Genomic DNA, 21,237 nt, shown 5'->3' with positions numbered 1-21,237 from the left:
GCCTGCACTCTATATTTTGCCCAAACTGAGGATATATAGCCTCACAAATTGCAGAGAAGGGAGGGTAATTAGGCCGCCAATCTGTAATTTGCCCAAATGTTCAATTAAGAACCAAAACAAAAGCAAAACAAACTACAGGTTGTCCAGCGAATCTCACCATTCACACAGATGATTTCACTCACTCACCTTCCTTCTGCTGTCTTTGTACTGGATTTGAGTGATCCACTGCCAGAGAGCTGGCCTCTGAGTCCTAGAAAGGGAACACAGGAACATCCTGGGGTCACACCTCTTCCCCTCTGAGGAGGCAGATGGCCACTCCCTCTGGTGGTACTTGGGTCAAAGCCCATCATGGGCTGTGTCAGTTAACCCTTTCCTTCCTGGCCAGTGCACCAAATGTTGTGGAAGGAATTAGTAAATGACACACAGAGAGAAGTAGAATGTAAAATAATAAAAAGTTTGTTTTGCCAGCAAAGGTCAATCACATTAAAAAAGGCAGTGCCAGTGATCGACCATGTCTGGGTTGCAGCTTCTTCTTTTATAGGTTTTACAGCCATGATCTCATTCAGGTGGTTACATTTCATTTCTTCAGTTCACATTACCCATGTACAAATTACAGTAACAAGGCAGTTAACTTTAACCCAGACATAACAGTTAGGGGTTTACCTTAAGATTTATCTTGCTATCTATTCTAGTGCACAGGAAGTGGATGTTCAAGGTCATGGATGAGGCCAGATGTCCCCTTTAGTCTCCCAGATGTCTGTTTGAATGTGTTTCATGGATTCCATTTCTTTCCTATGTTTGGCATTCATGGCTTCCATCATGGTCTTGAGCTCATCTATTTTTTAAAAATCTGTTTTTATTCTAAAATCTCTAATCATGTGTTTCATTCTTCTCACCATCTCTGTAGTTATCTCAGAAATTATTTCTGTTATAAATTTTTCTAGCGCCTGACTGATCTGTTTTGTTACTTCCTGGGCTATCAGTTCAGGATGTCCAGGTGGTTGTTTGTCAGGTTTTTCCACCTCATTTCTTTCAGAATTTGCCTTTTATGAACAGGCAGCCTTTGTTTGTGCTTGTGCCTTTCTTGAATGTCTTCTCATTTCTATTTTTGCTGTTGGTACTTGGCTTAATACCTGGGTTAATACTTTGATCTTTTTGTTATAGCTTGTCTTTAGGTTTTGAGTCTCTAAAGACCCTGTGGCAATCTCATTTTCAGTATACCAGTAAGGACAAGTGATTAAATCCATCACAACATCTTAGTCCAAGTAGTATAATCAGCAACACAATAGCATCAAACACAGCTTAGAAAAATGACAATTTGTGGTAATTATTAATTTATCATCTTTAACTTTGTGAATTAAATCAAAATCGAGACTGGAGCTCAAAACAATGGACTTTATGACCCCCTGTGCCTCTGTGGTATGGATCCAGGTACCAGCCCAGCCAGGAGGCCATTGGTGAGTGTGTGTGGGTGGGGAGGTACTGCAGACACCCACAAGGCTATCCCTGTCACCATTCCTCTGCCAAGGCCCAGGCAAGCTCTATGTGGCTGTGTCTCTCTGAGGACTTTTTCTTTCAGGGACGGGTTGCTTTGATGAATGGACAGAATCTGCAGCTGCCACTGGCCTAGGAGGTTGCATTCAGTTTCACCTCCACAGGGAGGGAAGAAGCTGTGGGACACCAAACAGTGCAGATGTGTCCTTGTCCATTGTCTCCCTGTCCTCCTTGGCTCTTCCTTGCTGTACCACTCCTGAACACCTCAAGATACTGGTCTGAGACAGTAAGTAGTCCTTCTGCTCCTGTAGAGATAGCTTTGAAGAAGCCCTTTTCCTTTTTTCACTAAAGATCATCTTCTGTGTTCTTGAGGAAGCTGAATACTTGGTAATGGAACTACCAAAACAGCAACTAGAAACAACAGAGACAAACCCTCCACATGACTGTGCACAGCACATACACTTGTGAGGCCTGGGACAGGGGGAGTGGGGCTGGCTGCTGCACCCTGACCGCCCAGTGTGACCTTTGCTGACCTTCATTAGTGTGATGAGCCAGGGAAGCTGCATCTCTGTACTCCCAGGGGAGTTTCTTCCTCCACTGTCTTGCACTTGCATCTCACTAAGAGCTACTTTGGCACAAATTCCGGGTAGGTGGAGGAAGCATTTTGCATCAACCGGATGATTTTAGGTCTCCAGCCTTGCTGGGAAGGACAGTAGCCTGACTGAGAGTTAGGAACTGGGCTTCTGCCACACTGAGCTGTCCTGAAGTCAGAGCTTTCTGTACCCACTCTGCAAGCACAGCTCTGACTGGGACATGGTGGCTATGCGTCAAGTGCCACCATCTTCTGATGACTGAATTCAGGGCTGGAGAAGGAAACAAAAAAAAAAAAAGGTGTACATGATACACAGTGGTTCCCTGTGGATTTCACCACAGCACATAAAGAAATATGTATGTTGCCACTGAATACTGCCAAATCTGAGAAGCCAGAGGGCTTGTACTCTTTGCTGCACAACCTCATCTCCAAGGAGCTTGTCCTTCCCAGTGCTGACACAGGATTTATGCAGATACACTGGGTATGGCAGGGTCTGGGGTCAGCCTGGCTCTAGCTAGCTTGGAGTGTGGAGCACAGTGATCAGTGACACAGCCCCAGAGCTTTTCCTTTGCCTAGACACAATGCAGCATAAAGACTAAGAGGATGAGGATGGAGATCTGGCTCCACATGTCAGACACTTGAGCTGTGAGCTGTGACACTCAAGCACCTCAGTAGTCAATGGTCTGGGGTTCAGTACCACCAAACATCAGATGGGAAAATTACACCAATCACTGAGGTTTAAAGCTGACAGTACATACTGTGTGAGACAGCACCCAGAGGGACTGATGGCCCTGATTGCCCCATAAATGGCAGCAGATCCTCTCTGTCAGTCCTGAACACTTTCTCCTGCAGGGCAGCTCCAGGTTCATAATGCATTCTTTTCTCTCTTACTGACAAGTCCTCTATGAGAGCCAAGACCTTCTGGAAAAGGCTGTTGCTGATGAAGTACATAGCACCCCCTGGCTCTGCTGTGTCCCTCCCTGGTCCTGGCTGAGTCATTGTCTCCTGTGACTCAGAAGCAGTCAGGAGTGTGGAAGTAGAATTCAGACCTTGAGGTTGCAATATAAAACTAATGAATTCTGAGTTTCTTTAATCAACTCCTTTCTCCCAGGCAATGGGAAATGGGATATTAGGAAATGAGTGTTGAAGCAGTGGAGGAGTGACACACACAGTATCTTCCTGTTCATCATAAACTAGATTGACAGAAGCTGAGGCTGCTGCTGGGTCTGTGTGTAGTGGGTCACAGTAACACCTTGGGGCTGCTCCATGTTGGACTGCTGGACAGAGTCTAGCTCTAAGCATGCAAATTCCCCATCTTTCCTCCACTCAAGTCTGGATAGCTCATTCTTTAAATTTTTAAAATCCTTATTGGTACATGTTTGTTTACATAATAATTGCTTTCTTTGTATGGAGTTGGCACATGTACATAACAAATCTTAATTAGTTCTACATCCTTTTCTTTTCCCTCCTTCCCCTACACTCCATCTCATAAACCCTTCCCATTTGCAAAGATCTATCTCCCTGTTTCCTTTCATCTTTCTTGAATTTTGCTCCTTAATTTGTTTGTACTTTGAGTTTCTTATAGAAGAGAAATCTTGTGATATTTAAGCTTGTGTATCTGATTTATTTCATTTAACATTATGGTAACAAGGTGCATCTATTTTCCCACAAATGGCTCAAGTTTATTCTTCTTTACAGCAGAGAAACACTCCAGTATATGTAAATACCACATTTTTTTAATCCACTCATCTGTTTATGGTCATATAGGCCACTTTCAAGTTTAGCTATAATGAGATGTGCTGCTGTAAGCATGGATATGCATGCATCACTGTAATACGATGTCTTTAACTCTTTTGGGAAGACATCTAGAAGGTGAAAAGCTGGGTCAAATAGGATTATTCTAACTTTAGTTTTTTTGAGGAATTTCTATATTGATTTTCCATCAACAACATAGAATGATTCCTTTTCGCCACATCCTCTCCAGTATTTGCTATTATTTGATTTCTGATGATTGCCATTTTTTCTGGAGTATGATGGAATCTTGGGAATGTTTTAATCTGCATTTTTAATGGTCAGAGATGTTGAACATATTCTCAAGTATTTATTGGCCATTTGGATTTCTTCTGAGAAGTGTCTATTCATTGCAGGTGACCATTTTTTAGATTGGGATTTTTATTTTAACTATCTAATATTTTTGAGTTCTTTATCTATTCTAGATTTTAGTCCTCTGTTTGAAGAGTAACTGGCAAATTTTTCCCATTCTGTAGGTTTTCTCTTCTCTTGTATCAGAAAATATGAGGCATATATATTGCAATCTCCCAGGCCAGTTGGTGTTCAAGGAGGATACTGGGCTCCTGGGCTCACTCTCCAGCACTGTCCTGTCATGACCAGGCTCCCGACTCTTGCTGTCCTGCTCCTGTGTCTCCTTGCTGCTTCTCCTGCTTGGTGATGGTAGGTGCTCTCCAAAAGGACTGTCTGCTCCTGAAGGTTTAGGTTTTGCTCCTGTTAGCTACAGGAGCTACAGCTTGCTCTGCTTTGTCCTGGTCTGTTAAAACCAGCCTGAGCTGCCTCTATCTCTAGAGGAAGATGCACACAGTGACTACTGGTAGAGGGACTACAGGGATGTCCCTACACATCTGCATGCATTGGTCAGAAGGGTGTCCCTTTTTTATTTGTCTTTTTGCACATGAAAAGAAGTGTCCTTTGCATGTGGTGTCCTGCTTTGAAATCTTTATTTGACTTATTGTGCCACCTATAAGTAAGATGAAAACTTTGAATTAAATGGCCTTTAGCTGGGTGTGGTGGTGCACTCCTGTAATCCCAGCACTTGGGAGGCTGAGGCAGGAGGGTCACTGTGAGTTCGAGATCAGCCTGGGCTACCTAGTGAGTTTCAGGTCATTTTCAACTACATAGTGAGACTCTGTTTCAAAAAACTCCCCCCCAAAAATGGCCTTTAAGGTGACTGTAGATTTGCAGTAATGTGATAATAAAGCATCTCATTACATTCCAAATATTAATTTCCAGTGGTAAAATAAAGGACATCCCACACAAGATCTCTAAATCATGGAGTAAAGCATTTTGCTTGATAATATTCTTCTCCATAAGTTTAATATTAAAAGTGAATGTACTGTTGGGAGGACCAGTACTTGTTCAAGTTAATGAACTCATGGGTTTCAGCTCATCAATAAGCCATATTTAATGTGCTTGTGTCATTTTTGACAATGTCCAGGATCAGCCAGGCTTGTGGGCAGTGACTAAATTGCTGGGGTTCCACACCACTGGAGCAAGACTCTTTTAACAAGATGATCTGCCATCTCCCGGGCTTTTTTATTTTTTGACAGTTGCAGACAGTGACGGCATCACATTAACATTGGAATGCTCTATTTTGATCCCAAAATGAATTCTCATATTTGTTATCCATGGAAAATGAGAAGTATGAATAGGCAGTGCCACAATCAAAAGTTTCAGCATGTTCAGCCCTACTGTTCCCTGCTCAGGAGGGAGCTCTGTTAGAGTCTGTGAGGGTTCACTCTGGATTTATGGGGAGCCCCAGTGTGGAATGGGATTTTTAAAAAAGGGGATGTGACAGAATATCGAACACCCCAGACTTTGTTCCTTTTATAATAATTTTAAGTTATATTCTCTATTATGGAAACTATGTCATTTGGTTTTGATTTGAGAAAACTTTATCATTATGACTAAATTGGCCCAGCCTGCCATACATAGGAAGAGGCAAATGTTTTTAAATATCTAAATGGGTTTGCTGGCAATGATGCCTTTTAGTTTAACTCAGTGTATCCATTCATTTAACTAAGGTCAATTTATCACAAAAGTATTCCGGTTGGGACCCAGATCAAGACAGTTGGAAAAATTAAAATAAGGTGGTGACTCCAAAATTGATGGGTCATGAACTTCCAGAGGAGCCAAGAACATTCCCAGAATTCCCAATTGGGATTGAGAGCCTTCTGCAAATGCCCTGCCTGGCCAGTCTCTGTATACATGAGGGTATCAGCATTGGTGTCAACTGCCACCCATGTTCTTTTGCATTGCACAGGACTGTGGAACTTTCCAGGGCTCTCCCTGGGTCTCAAGTCAGGAGGAGGCAAAGCAGTAGTTAGCAGTTGTCACCAGGCCTATTTATCCTAGATTTGAGAAGTCTGTCAATTTTGTGGGTGGGGGTGAGCTCTTGGCTTTCTCTAATGCAGATCAAATCCTGAGAGTGTCACTTGTGGGGTGACAGAATCAATTTCATAACTTGTATTTTAATTGATTTCAAACTTTATTATGATTCTACACCAAGAATAAAAGTCATGCCTCACTACTGCATTTGCTGAAAACAAATGATGCTCTGAACTTCCACTGAAGAAACCCCTTTACACTTTTTGCGTTTCTTGAGAAATTTGTGTTTTCTACATTCCATAAGAAGCATTGTGTAATTGACCACTTCTCAGGCTAAGAGCTCAGGCTAATAGGAGGCACTGGACAGCTGAAAATTGTTGATTTACTTACATTATTTTCTAGCAATTTTTATATTTTAATGTATTTTTACATTACAGTATTATTTCATAGAAGTATTTTGGCAAACAGACTACTTATGTAGTTTCTGATGATCTTCATTTTGACTAGACTGCATATATGGGAATATGTCTTCATTATGAATTACCTCTGAGACTTTTGGAAACAGGTGAGATGAAAATATAAATACACAAATGAAAATAAAATCTAAAGTAGGAAATGACTAGTGCCAAGCAGGCTCACTGCATCTGAGAAAGATATGAAACAAGGGAAAGCAGAGGCCCATACCCTGTAGCCTCAGAATTTGTAAGTTATAAATCAAGCCAATAAACACATATGTGATGTATGTCTACACACGCACACATACACACACAATGTACTTTTACAAGTTTGCTCTCGTAACAACAAATCTATTACTGGAAGTTCACAAGACATCATAGGAAACTGAATTTAATGATTGTTTGGGAAGTCACTGCAATCAGCAAGAAAAATGAAGGCACACTTGCACTCCATCCTCTGGGATTGTATGTTTTTATAAGCTGTTTAGTAGCTTAAATAATATGAAATAAAACAACCCAATTTCCCCAAGATCTGGGGAGTGGCTTTAGGTTTGAGGCTTAGAGAGCCTGAATCCTAGACAGAATTGCCTCCACTGCCCTAGTCCTGCTCCTCCTGGGTCTTTCTGCCTTTCCCTTTCTGGGCATCTCAGAGGCAGGGATGTCAGCTCTGTGCATCTGTTTTCCCTGCTGTCAGCAGCACTGTTCTCTGCACAGTCCTCTTGGGTCTGTGGCCGCTCATGGGAGCCAAGGTGGGGGCTCCTTTCCTTGTGGCAGAGAGCTCAGTGGTTCTCAGCCACCTGGTCTGGTTCCACAGCTTTGAAATGAGAACAAAGCAGCTTTTGGACTCACAAGGCTGCAGGCAAATGGATTGGTACTGAACCACATTGTCTCCTGTCTCTGGGTCTCCTAGAACTCAGAGAGGCTGGGGAGTTGTTCTCATTGTTTAATGACATCGTGCTTAATGTGTTCTACGTAGACTTTAAACAGCTAAAGCCCTTTCAACACACATGGCCACTTGGGCCCAGATGTGCTCTGGATAAGTGGGAAATAAAGCTCAATATGTGTGAAACATGTACAGAATCTAGGGACAGGGGTCTTGGATTGATAGAGTAATCTGATTCCTCTCTTTCAGTGAAGATACCTATTCCACCAAGGCAGATATGCAAAATGGGAGGTGGGGAGATTTCCTGTGGATAAAACTCAGTAAACAGAACCTTGCTTTATTACTTTAAGAACATGGACATCAAGTGGTCCTTGATGAATGCACATGGTGCCTACTTGTTTAAGGCATAGCCACATCTTCCATCCAACAAACATTGTCTAGAGAAAGATGTCCACCAGATTTATTCCAGCACTCTGGGAAATGGCCATTTCCTGTCAACACATCTTTCAGGCAGAGATCCATACCCAGCCCAGTGTGGGAGCACTGAGTAGCTGCCGCCCAGCACAGTTGTTTACTGTTGCAGCCTAGGCCAGATGAGGCCAAGCCACACACTTTCTAATTACTCTGATCCTGTTAGCTAGCATTTTATTCATTAAAGGTGTATTTGCAGAGCAAACATGAGCAACCCTAGTGCAGTGATACTGAGACACCCTTCCCTGTGAGGACAAATCAAATGCTCTGCAGACAGGAAACCAAGAGGCATAATGCAGATCCATCTCCATCAAATCCCCCTCCACTCAGACCCATAATGTAATTAACATTGCAGGTCTCATGGCTCTTTTTAAGGGAATTAGAAGCCATGAGTCATTTGGGCATCATTGGAACAAGTTCTCCTAATGCAGAATGACTCAATCTCAGAGATTGCTATCTGGCAGCATTCCGAGATATCGAGACCTGAAAGCCAGCACTTAATCTGATTTAGGGCCTCTTATTCTTCAAACTTGGCAAACAATGTTCTGGTAAAAAAGATTGAGAATTATTTCAGAAGTCAACTGTGGTCTGAGCTGTCTCAGCTTTGTTATTGATTCCTTTTAATAATTGCATTTAATTTGGAAAACTATGGACAAAGATGCTGATGAGTAAAGATGACTATGTCAAGTAAAATAAGACTGAGTGTATGGACGAAGACAATATAAAAATAGAAATATTTATTGAAGAGATGTGCTGCTGTTCCACTTCAGGGTTCTTAATGTCAGGATTCAGCCTATTAATCTATTTTTTTAAAGGATCATAACAAGCCTTTAATATGGGGAGGATCTGCCAGGCTGTCTCTTAACAAAGGAGAGAAAGAGGGCAACATGGCAGAGCAGGGAGCTTATTTTATAGGAGTGGGGCCTATTAATCTATTTAAGGACGTTTTCATGGCAGTTTCAATAACACTGGAAGTAGAATTTTAAGCATCGCCATGTTGTCCTAGGGAGTATTGAAGCAGACATCAGGATGGTAAGCTTTTGTTTCATTTTTGGTACCATTGATCAACCTTAGGTCCTTGTGCTTGTGAGACAGGTGTCAGAACCACTGAGCTAAATCCCTGGCCCAGTAAGCTTTTCATATGTGATGTATTTCAAGTTGAGCATGAGCCATAACACTCCTTTTATTTCTTCCCAAGTTGAAGAAATGTAGTGTGGCAGCAAGATGGCACAAGGCTGACTTCAACTTCAGTGGAAGAGGGCATGGGGTGAAGTTTATAGAATACTCAGATGGGAATGGCAATGAAAAAGTAGCTGACTCCCCAGTCATCCCCATTCACTACACATCAGTTCTTAGTGCAACTTGTAAACTGATTTCTTTGCATTGCAAGTTATGTTTCTACGTACATTAGGGTTTATAATTCCACATCCATGGGTTGAAAACCTACTATATGCAGGCTTCCCTCCCCCACATAGGCTCCTCTCCCATAGGCCCTGGAGTCAGGCTTGAGTCCTTTTATCCTTCACCAGGAAGACTTCTGTCTTCTTTTTTTTTTCCATTAAGTTTATTGGTACATCTAAAGCAAACAATACAGTTACATTTATCAACAGGATCTTGTACCTTTACATGATATATCTCTTGGTTCTTGTTTTTTCCCCATACCCTTGCCCTTCCTTCACACCCTTCACCCTTCCCTATTTATAAAGCCTTTGTTTCCATTTTTCCTTTTTTCACATTTTTCATTTCCCTTATTTCCTTTCCACTCCACTTTCCACTTATCCTTTAGCCATTGTCTTCCTATTTCACACTCTCAATTATACCATTTGAATGTTCTTTTAGTTTTTCACACCAGAGAAACTATTTGGTACTTACATGTGTCCTATTTATTTCACTTAAGAGTATAGCCTCAATGTACATCCATTTAGCTATAAATGTTTCTAGTTTCTCATCCTTTATGGCTAAATAGTATTCCATTTTATAGAAAAACCACATCTTCTTGATCCAGTCTCCAGTTGATAGCATTTGGGCTGTTTCCAAGTTTTAGCTATTACAAACTGTTCCACTATAAACATGGGTGCACATATATCACTGTAGTATGATTCTCATAATTCTTTTGGAAAGATACTCAGGAGAGGGATAGCTGAGTCAAATGGAACCTCTACTCTTAGTTGTTTGAAGTATCTCTATATTGATTTCCACAGTGGTTGCACCAGTCTGTACTCCTGCCAACAATGGAGAAGGGTTCCTCTTTCCCCACAACCCTGCCAACATTTGTTATTGGTTGATTTCTTGATAGCAGCCATTCTTTGTGGGGTGAGGTGGAATCTCAGTGTTGTTTTCATCTGCATCTCTCTGATGACCTGAGATGTTGAACATTTTTGCATATATTTATTTTCTGCTTTTATTTCTTTGTCTGAGAAATGTCTGTTTATTTCAGATACCCATTTTTGAATTGGGTCTTTGTATTTTCAGGGTTTGATTTTTTTTTGAGTTCTTTATACATTCTAGATAGTCCTTTGTCTGAGGAACAGCTGGTAAAGATTTCTTCCCACATTGTAGGTTGTCTCTTAGCTCTGTTGGTGATTTTTCTTGCAGTGCAGAAGCTTTTTAATACAATGAGATCCCAGTTGTTGATTCTTTGTTCAAGTTCTTGTGCTGCTGAGGATTTGTTCATAAAGTCTTTTCCTATACCAATGTCTTTGAGAGTTCTCCCTAATTTACTTTCCAGTAAGTTTAGTGTTTCTCTTTTGATATTTAGATGTTTAATCCACTTGGTCTTTAGTTTGATGGATGGTGAAAGATAGGGACCTAGTTTTAATCTTTGGCAAGTTGAGAGCCAGTTTTTCCAACACCATTTATTAGAGAGGCTATCCTTCCTCCAATGAGGGTATTTGGCTCCTTTGTCAAAGATGAGGTAGCTGAGTATGTCTGGTGTTGTTTCTGCATCTTCTAATCTATTTCATTGATCCTTGGGTCTCTTTCTTTGCTAGTACCATGCTGTTTTTATTGCAGTGGCTTTGTAGTATAGTTTCAAGATGGGGTTTGTGATATGCCCTGTCATGTCTGTTGCCTAGGAATGGTTTTTGCTATTCTAGGCCTCTCCTGATTGCAAGTGAATTTTTGGATTGCTTTCTTAAGTTCTGTGAAATTTACTGTTGGGATTTCAGTTGGGATTGCATTGAATCGGTATAGCAATTTGGGAAATATGGCCATTTTCACTATGTTAATTCTTCCTACCCAGGAGCAAGGCATGTCTTTCCATTTTTTATATCCTCTTCTGTCTCTTTTTTCAGAGTGCTATAATTTTCAGTGTAGAGGTCTTTTGTCTACTTCATTAAATTGATTCCTAGATATTTCATATTTTGGATGTTATTTTGAAAGGAATTGTTTCCACAATTTCTCTCTCAGTGAGTCTGTTATTTGTGTACAAGAAGGCTATTGATTTTTGAGTGTTGACCTTGTATAAAACTACTCTACTGAATCTGTCAATTAAACCTAGCAGTCTTTTGGCAGAGTTGTTTGGGTCTTCTATGTAGAGTATCATATCATCAGTAAATAGTTACTGTTTAACTTCTTCCTTTCCCATCTTAATTCCTTTTTTCTTTCTCTTGTCTAATTGCTGTGGCTGACTTCTGTCTTCTGATGTAGAAGCCACTGAAAGAACTTGCATGCAAAAACAACTTCTGTTATGGCAAAGCTTTTTACTAAATATTGTTTAGGAAATGGTGAACTAACATCTATCCCACATATTCTACCTTTTAAAACATCTGGTATTTGAGCACACAAGAAGATGGTTAAATCTCCAAGCCAGAGACCTTTTTCTTCTGGCTTTGGATAAAGTTCTCAAGGACCCAAACTGTTACTACAGAAAGGTATTTGGAAGAAAATCAATACCTTTGTAAAAGGTTATTGATATTTTTGTTTTGGAAAGTCATCTGAATAAATATGTGTGATTTGTCAATAAAAAAACTTAATCTTTAGGTTGGACACAAAAATCATGTTTCCTTCCTTTCTCTTTGTAGACATTATTTACTGTAACTAAGTTTTCATTACATGAATGGAACTGTCTAGATTGAAATTTGTCATGATGATAATTCACATTGAATTTGGAACTTATACTAACTATAGAAAGCCAAGATAGCTAAATTCTAGTTAATGATAGAAGATTTAAAACCTCATGTGAGATTTTTAAAGATGATTTATTTGTCTTCTATAGCACATATGCACACTCACACAAACAATTTTCAGCAGGAAGGGAGCTCAGATATTTAATCTAAAACATCATGTTTTATGAGTCTGAGGCCAATTTAATGACTTTCCAAGGTCACACAATATTTAGTACCTGTTCCAAGATTAAACTTAAAACCCAAGAATTCTGCTTCATTCTATGTTTTTTGATAGATCCTCTCCTTGTTCTACCCCAACAGATAACAATATGTGAGCAATCATTATGTTTGGAATCACAATAAACTAGAAGCCATAGCAAGGCACTGTGTAGAGTGGGGATTTTGAGAAGCTCCTGTAGTGTCTCTAAAAGTGTTTGTGGCACTTAGGCTTCAGTGCCAAAGCTCTGGCCTGGGTGATCTAGGGTGAGATGTGAGGACCTGTTTTTAATCAGTTTGTATGCACCAGTGGAGTGGACAGACTATGCAGAGTTCCTTATGCTCTGTTAATTATGGAAATGGAAGATTCACACAGCTCCAGTTATATGACTAATGAGGTCACAGATGCAATTCAATTGTATTGAAAGAAATATGCTGCACTCATAAATTGTGGATTAAACAAGTGGACATGACTTAATAAATAAGTACCCAACTCTTTCACACTATTGACATGTTGCCTGAGTTTGACCGATATAAAATCAGCAGCTGGTCATGGTGGCACACACCTGTGATTCCAGCCCTTGGAAGTCTGAGGCAGGAGGAGTGCCACAAATTCTGGGCTAACTTGAGCTACATAGTTCAAGGCCAGCCTGAACTACATAGGGAGATTCTGATTAAAACAAAAGGAGATGAAATGAAATGAAAAGAAATGAAAAAAGAAGGAAAGAAAGAAAGAAAATAAAGATCTCCAGGATGAGGAAAAATGTTCATGATGCTCAAAGCCAGGTAGGCCCTGTCTGCAGTGCTGAACAGAGGCCAAATGGCATGGTCTGCGGTGTTGAACAAATCAACACACATGACACAGGAGCGCTGTCCATTGTTCTGAGCAGGGATCTTTTACAGTCAGGGTGCTAATTCACACTACTTTGCTACCCCTTCCCTATGAAGTAAAAGCTAGTCTTGCAGTAGAAGCAGAAAATGCTTACAATGAATTGAAGCTGGTTTAAATAATAAAAAATTTTGGACACTAGCTTTCAAGAGCTTGGTTGGTATCCAGTAGTAGTTGATAGTGATTCTACATAAAGAAGTAGGATTGTAAATTTGTTTTCATGTAGTGTTTATTTCCACTTCTATGGGGCAATTCTATGACAGTAATGAGTGGGAGAGGGGAATCTTGGACATCCCGAGGAACAGCCAGAATGTGATCAGGATAAGCACATTGACTTGCAGAATCTTTCAGGTTCTTGAGGGACATATGAGGGGAGCAAGGACATTCCTAAGGGACTCACAGTTATGAGGTCTGGGCGGTGGATCCATGGCACAGAATATTTCTCTCCCTCCTCACTGTTTGATTTTTTAACTTGATCTTAGCCAAAAGGCTGAGAAGCAACACTGCTTGCTTTCTTCTTTTCTCTTATCAATCTCTCCCCACCTTCTCACAACCACTATTGAAGCCTCTCAAGTATGATTTGAGGTTTCACAGTAGTGTCACCTCCCTTCCCACTCATGCTCTGGGCTTTCCACAGAGTCAGGTGTATTTCTAATTCATGGCCAGCATACGATGCTGTGGCCTGTCCCCTTAATCAGTGCCAGACAGATGTAGAATCCAAGGTGTGTGAGCAGGGTGGGGTGGTGTCATCAGTAATGCACAGCCTCACTGCAGCAATGGGCTCAGCTGATGTTTAAAGGGGCATGTTCTCCATCTGGGAATCACTGCAACCATCCAAATCTCAAAAAGTTTTCAAAATAAGAGGCGATTTTCCACCTGGAAGAGAATAATAAAATTTGATTGCCCACCTGTTACTCCTGGCTCTGCAGCTGTTAGGTGGCTGCCTCACCTCATGCTAACAGATGCTTTTCCAAGCAATTGGAAACAGAATAGTTACTGACTCTTCTTCCACGAAAATAATTATCAGTAGGGCTTCAGGATGTGCAATGGTAATGAGATTGTCCCCAAAGGAAAGATTGTGACTCCAGGATTGGCATGAAATACCAGTTGCAGAAGTCATGCCCTGAGGAGTTGTAAATTTCTTTCCCAGGAGATACCTTTAATCCAGAGGATTTTAAGAGAGGAAATGGAAGCTTAGTTGGTGGAACTGAGACCTGTTTGTAATAGGCCTCAAATGTTTATTCAGCAATTAGTCAATATTTAATATATCACTGTTTCTAATAGAAGCTGTTGGTCTCCGAGGGCACAGACATTGATGAAAGTATGAGAATGTTTTAATGAAGCAGTTTCAATTCTGGAAGACTGGACATAATTGGGACCAAAAGTCCTGTCTTCCCTAGACAGAGGGCAGGGTGGGTAATGAGGGAGCACTAAGTCCTTGCATGTGGTCAGGGCCACATTCTGTTTTGGAGTAGCAGTGGTAAGAGAGCACTGTGCTCAGAAAGCTGCTTAGGGTAATTCTGCATCACTACCTCTTCTCCCCAGCACACACTGGCTTTTTCCTGCACAGACACAGGCTTCTTTGGGGAAGAGAAAGAAAGACTCTTCTGTCTTCTTTCAGGATTATAAAAGCTTTATAGAAGTAACAGACATGGACTAACCAGTTACTCTGAAGCACCTGTCAGGCAAATCTGAGGGAGTAAATGGGTGAATGCAATATACAATTCAAATTCAAATAAGGGGATGGGTACTGCAGGGGTACAGTTAGTAAGAAATACTGGATGCAGGAATGACCACACTCGCTGTCAAGGTGTTATGTCCTGAAGTGATTAGTAACCATAGGAAATTGGGTTCTAGTTGAGATGGTATAAATGGGCATGCATGGCAACTATTCTTGTCATGAGAGGAGCTGAGTTGAGGACAATGATGTAAATGACTAAAGACTCAGACACCTGTGTTTCACTTTGCATGCAGACCTGACTCTTGTCCTTTAGATTATTCTCTTCTTTGTCCTGTCCTCATCCTCATGTTTTCCTTATTTGTCAATTAATAAATACAGAGTTGTAGTTAGTTAAACCAAATACATGGACCCTTCTCTACTTGAAGGGATGAAACAATCTCTGGATAACACAATAGTTTATTCTTTAATTTGATATTTATTACTGAAAACTAAGGCAACACTGCTGTAAGGTGTGCTCCTTTTTTTTTGGGAACAGAACATGTAGTCAAGAAACAGTAATTATTTGTTTTCAGTAAAACCTAATGATGTGTTTGAGGATGGCACACCAATGCATAAAATTCAATATGCGCAAACATTTCAGACCAAGGAAGTAAGCCACAGTGCTAATGTAAATTCTGTCTTACTCATGAGCAAAAATAAAGTGAGCAACAATATTTCATTTACCATATACTATCATAGTGTAGTTAATACCAACTTTTATTTATTGTCTTGATAGTGGATGGCTGTTAAAGTAAAGATGACAGCTGCTTGGAAGGAGCAAGCCTTCCTGTGGTCCAGCTACTGTGCCGTAGAGGACAGGAAGTGACTGCTAAGAGTCCTCTCAGTGGGGTGTAGTAGCACACACCTGTAATCTAAGCACTCTGGGAGACTGAGGCAGGAGGGTCTCAAGTTCAAGCCAAGCCAAAGAAATTTAGTGACTTAGCAAGGCCCTGTTTCTAAAAGAAGTTAGGATGTACCTCAGTGTGAAGGCAGTGGGTCCAGTTCCTATTGTGTGTTACACAACACACACACACACACACACACACACACACACAGTTCTCTGGGGTCAGAACAGACATGATTGTCCTGGAGAAATAGCCCTGCACTGATTGCCTTAGAGAGTGGCCATAATTTATGCTTCAGAATGTTGTTGAAAACAATAGAGCAGTCATATAGAGAGTTTTGGAGGCCCACATCTGGGTGAGGTTGGAGAAAGAGACATGAAAAATGGCTTACTGAGACCACTGTCATCCCTGGTGACTGTGTCTGTCCCTGGATGCCTCAGCCAGCAATGGGTCAAGCTTTACATGGAGGAGAGTCTTCACCAAAAGGTCCAGTCAGCCTCTGAACAAATAAGCAGCAGCAAGTGCAGCAGCTTTGGAAGGGGGGGAGTGGCCTCCAGACTGCTACAGTAGATTACCCAAATGTCTAGGTCTAAAAAAATGAGATTCATAAGGAAACACAAAACAGACCAAGCTACAGATAAAAAATTCAGATGTCAAAGTTACCAGTACGAAAGCTAAGACAGCAGGTTAATATGACATAAAACAGCTATTGTAAATATTTTTGAATAACTAAGTGCAATCATTTTTATAGAAGTATGATGATAAAATCTTATCAAACAGAGACCATCAGTTAAGGGAGAGAAATTATGAAAAATAATGATCTTTGCAAGTGCAAGAGCCTGAGTTCGATCCCTAGTACCAAACAAACAACAAACAAACAAAAACAAAAGCAAAACAAAACAAAACAAAACAAAAAAACCTCCCAGACACTCTGGAATTGAAAAGTAAAATAACTAAAATGAAAAATTCATTACTCAGTAATACATTTAAACTGTCATAAAAAGATCAAATTTGAAGATGTATCGATAGAGATTATGTGATCTGGAAGACATTGAAAAGGAAAGAAGAAAGTGAGCAAAGTTGCAAGGCAATGTGGGACAGCTTTACGCACACCGGCCAGCCCCTGCTCAAGGTGAGCACCAGTGAGAGGAGAGGGAGCCACAGGGAACAAGCAAAGAGAAAACTAATGGCTGAAAACTTCCCACATCTGCTGTGAGGCATAAACATCCACATCAAAAGGCTCCACAAACACAGTCATGATAAACACAGACGAGCTGCATGTGTGACATTAACAATGCCAAGGGCCAAAGCCACGTGGCAGTAGGAAAAGGTAACAGTGCCTCTCCAGCAGCTGAGCAGGATGAAGTGCTCGGCCTGCCAGGATCACAAGTGCACACCCCATGCCTGAGAAACTCCAGACAGCAGTTTAGCCCTGAAAATGGTTCTTCAAAAGTGAAGGTGCAGTGAAGACAATCCCAGGGGACAGAATCTAAAAGACCTGTGATTAATCTGAGTTGTGGGTTTTCTCCATCTGAAAGCCAAGTGCCTGAGAGCAGTAACTGAAATCCACGCAAGGAAGCATCTTCAGTTCCGCTGAGGTAAGCATAGGATGATAAAAGGAAGTTGAAATGCATTTCTTCTCCTTTGGTAATAAGGGAATTAAAAATATTTATTTTTTGAGGAAAGATCTCTCTATGTACTTCAGGCTGGCCTCAAACTCATGGCAATCTTCCTGCCTCAGCCTCCTGGGTGCTGGGATGAAATGCATGCATCACTATGCTTGGTACAAATGCATTTTAAACTCTTTTTCACTTAGAGTATTAGAAAACATTTTGGAAATATAACTTTTAATTTGTTTTTGTTGGTTCTGAGGATCGAAATCAAACTTGGGTCCTTGTGCTTGCAAGGTAGGCAATGGAACCACTGAGCTAAATCCCCAGCCCTGGAAATATAACTTTTAAAAGGGCTGCTGAAGAGCTTTTCTGACCAGTATTTATTTTTTGCTCTGAGGGCTTATTGTGGAAGATTTAAAACCATTTCAAGACAAATTTTAACGGAGAGGCTTCTGTCTTGGCTTCTTCTATTCTTCTGTTTCTAATACTTTATGGCTAAGAGAATGAGGCTCTTCATGATGTGTATCCCCAGAGTTACATATCTTTATCTCTTTAGTGTGCTTTCTCCTTTCCAAGAGTAAATCTTGGAGAGAAGCAGCAGGTGCTTTGGCTCCGGTTGTAAATCTGATCTGCCAGAGCAGTGCTGGTGGCCCGTGGGCTCCAGTTGCTGCTTTGGAAAGTGCCATCCCAGCTCCTCCTGTGGGGCTTCCTTCGTGGGGCAGCTCCAGTCACTGTGTGGCGCTTTCCAGATCCCCGATGAGTGCCTGGTCTTCACTATGCTGCTTCTGGCTGCTCTGTTCCTTGGTGTCCAGTGTTCCCCAGCAAACATGGGAGGCTGCTCACTTGGGTGAAGGGGAAAGGCTGTGGGATGGAGATGAAGGGACTCTCATTGGGCCCGGTCCCCGTTGCTCTGTGTGTCCAGGGGCTTCTGTACTTGGGGGAGAGGGGAGAATTCGTGCTCGTCCTTGTCACACTCAGCTGCTTCCCTTCCTGTGGAAACAAACTGGCCTGAACTCCTGAGCAGCATCAATGCATCCTGGCCACACCTAGGGGCTACACCCTCAGCCTGGGGTGTTGGCAACTTTTGGGTGGCCTTATTCTATTGGTGCATTTTAGATATGCATAATGATCACATTCATCATAGGGAATTTGTTCCTGTACATGACATATCTTGCTTCTTCTTTTTTTCCTATTTCCCTCTCCTCCCTTCAACCCCTTTTCCCTCTTTATTTTCAAAAACTTTGTTTTCAGTTTTCCTTCTGTTTTTTTCTTGTCCCTTCCCCCTTCCTTCCTTTCCCCTCCCCCTCCCTTGTCCCCCCCCCATTTGAAAAATTTCTTCCCATTTCTCAATATCTATTATAGATTTTGGTCTTTATTTGTACTTTTAGTTTTTCACATCAGAAAACCAATTCAGTATGTAAACATGTGTGTGATTTATTTCACTTAAGAGTATGGTCTCAATGCTGGGGATTTAGCTCAGTGGTTCTGCCACCTGCCTTGCAAGCACAAGGACCTGAATTTGGTCCCTGGTACCAAAAAAAAAAATAAGAGTATGGTCTCAATGCTGGGGATTTAGCTCAGTGGTTCTGCCACCTGCCTTGCAAGCACAAGGACCTGAATTTGGTCCCTGGTACCAAAAAAAAAATAAGAGTATGGTCTCAAGGTGCACTTATTTAACTAGAAATGTCTCAAGCTTATCCTTCTTTATGGCAGAGTAGTACTCCATTGTATAAAAATCCACATCTTTTTTATCCATTCATCAGTTGATGAGCATTTGGGATATTTCTAAGGTTTAGCTACTACAAACTGTGTTGCTATAAACACAGGTGCATGTATGATGCTGTGGTATGATGCTTTTAATTCTTTCAGAAAGATACTGAGAAGGAGGCTACCTAGGTCAAATGGAACCTCTAGTCCTAGGTTTTTGAGGAATCTCCACACTGATTTCCGCAGTGTTTGTAACAGCCTGAACTCCCACCAGGAGTAGAGAAGGGTTCTTTTAATTTCTTGATAGCAGCCATTCTTTCTAGGGTGAGATGGAATCTCAGCATTGTTTTAACTGTATCTCTTGAATGGCCAGTGATGCTGAACATTTTTTCATATATTTATTTGCCATTTCTACTTCTTCATCTGAGAAGTGTATATTCATCTCAGATGCTCATTTTTATTGGTTCTTTAAATTTGGGGGAGTCTGATTTTTTTGAGTTCTTTGTATATTCTCGACATTAATCCTTTGAGGAACAGCTGGCAATTCTTCCCACATTGTGCATATCTCTTCATTCTGTTGGTGGTTTTGGCTCAGCTTTTTAAAGATCTACTCTTTGGCTACATGGCCAATGTACAAACATGGGCTGTGCTGAGCTCAAGGAGCTGGAGTTACTCATTGCCAGCCCAGCAGCAGTGGTGCAAGCTGAGCAAAGGCTCACGGGGAGGGTGTACTGCACACCAGCAAAGCCCTGTCTGTGCAAGCATGCCACTTGAGACACAGGAGTCTTGTGAGTGGGAACAGTGTTGGCCCCATAGGCAACTTCATAAGAAAAGTGTAAATGTAGCAATAAGACATCTGTCAAGCTGAAGTAATCAGCTGCCCTCTGGCACACACAGATGCCAGCACACTCACACACCCCATAATGGCACCAGAGCTGGGCTGTTATTTTGAAATACACCTTTTAAATCCAAAACATGAAAATGATGTCTTTCCACTAAGTACATGTTTGTATTTTAGGCCAAGCCACGTTCCATTGTGTGCATGGGTACATTTACTCAACCGATATCCTGTTTTAAGTATTTTGCTTATTTTCTGAGATTACTGTAGGAAATGCAAATGCTAATCCATTTCTGAAGAGGTTAGAATAGAAAGTGCTTTTCTGGGAACTGGTCACCAGGGATCACTTGTGTTCCTCTTTGCTAAGGTCATTGGCAGTTTAGTGCTTTCCCCTCCATCCTGGGTGCGGCTCTTCTCAGAGTGTGGGAAACACACCTTTATAGCTTCCTTGTCTCAGTCTCCTTCCCATTCTTCATTTTCTGTGACTCGTTTTTCTACCTCATCCAAGAGTTGTAGCACCTGCATCCAGCTCTCTGCATCTGCTCTTGGAGGAAATCTTCAGGCCTCCTGATGAAAACAATTGCAAGATATTGCTGCATAGGGGCAGGGATGGCCATCAAAACTCTGTTGTCTCCATTGTTTCTAAAAATTCATATTGGAAAGTCCATTTCCCCATGGCCAACAAATGCTAGTGTATTTCCCCAAATGCAAGGAAAGGTTTGTTGACTGCTTTCTTATGACAGAAATGCTGAAATTAATTCCTGGGAAGGTGACATGAGTTTTTCTCCAAGGTCTTACCTGCAATAAAGTTTTATCAGTTCAGAAGTAAATAATTAAATTAGCCCACAAACAGGTAAATAAGGTTCAAAAAGAAAACTAGGAAGCTGTGTCTTGGCATCAGATGACATCATCAAATATCCTTAGTGAGCTTGGTGGTCATATGTTAGAATACTGAGAAGAAAGACGAAGATCGGCAGTTGTTTTTGCTGTTAGGACCTTATAATCATCAGCCTGTATAACCCTTTCATTGTCTAATAAGGAAATCAGACCCAGGAACTATGAAAAACCAAGTCAAGGGCACAGAAGTTAATCATAGCTAATTTTACATAAGTCAGATCCAGGGTCCTTATTTTTCTGACCCCAATTCCACACCCTCCCATGACACCCAATTGTAGGCAATGATGAGATTTGTACTGCGGGAAAGGGCAGTTGGATCTTCCAATTACAAGCAGGTCAAGGGATCTTCAGGAGCAAGGAAGGAATGAAGACCCCCCCAGAGCCCTGTGAGT

Source organism: Fukomys damarensis, unplaced genomic scaffold, assembly GCF_012274545.1.
Source record: "Fukomys damarensis isolate Sample0158 unplaced genomic scaffold, DMR_v1.0_HiC HiC_scaffold_9, whole genome shotgun sequence".
Lineage (NCBI taxonomy): Eukaryota > Metazoa > Chordata > Mammalia > Rodentia > Bathyergidae > Fukomys > Fukomys damarensis.
This window is presented reverse-complemented; position numbering follows the sequence as displayed.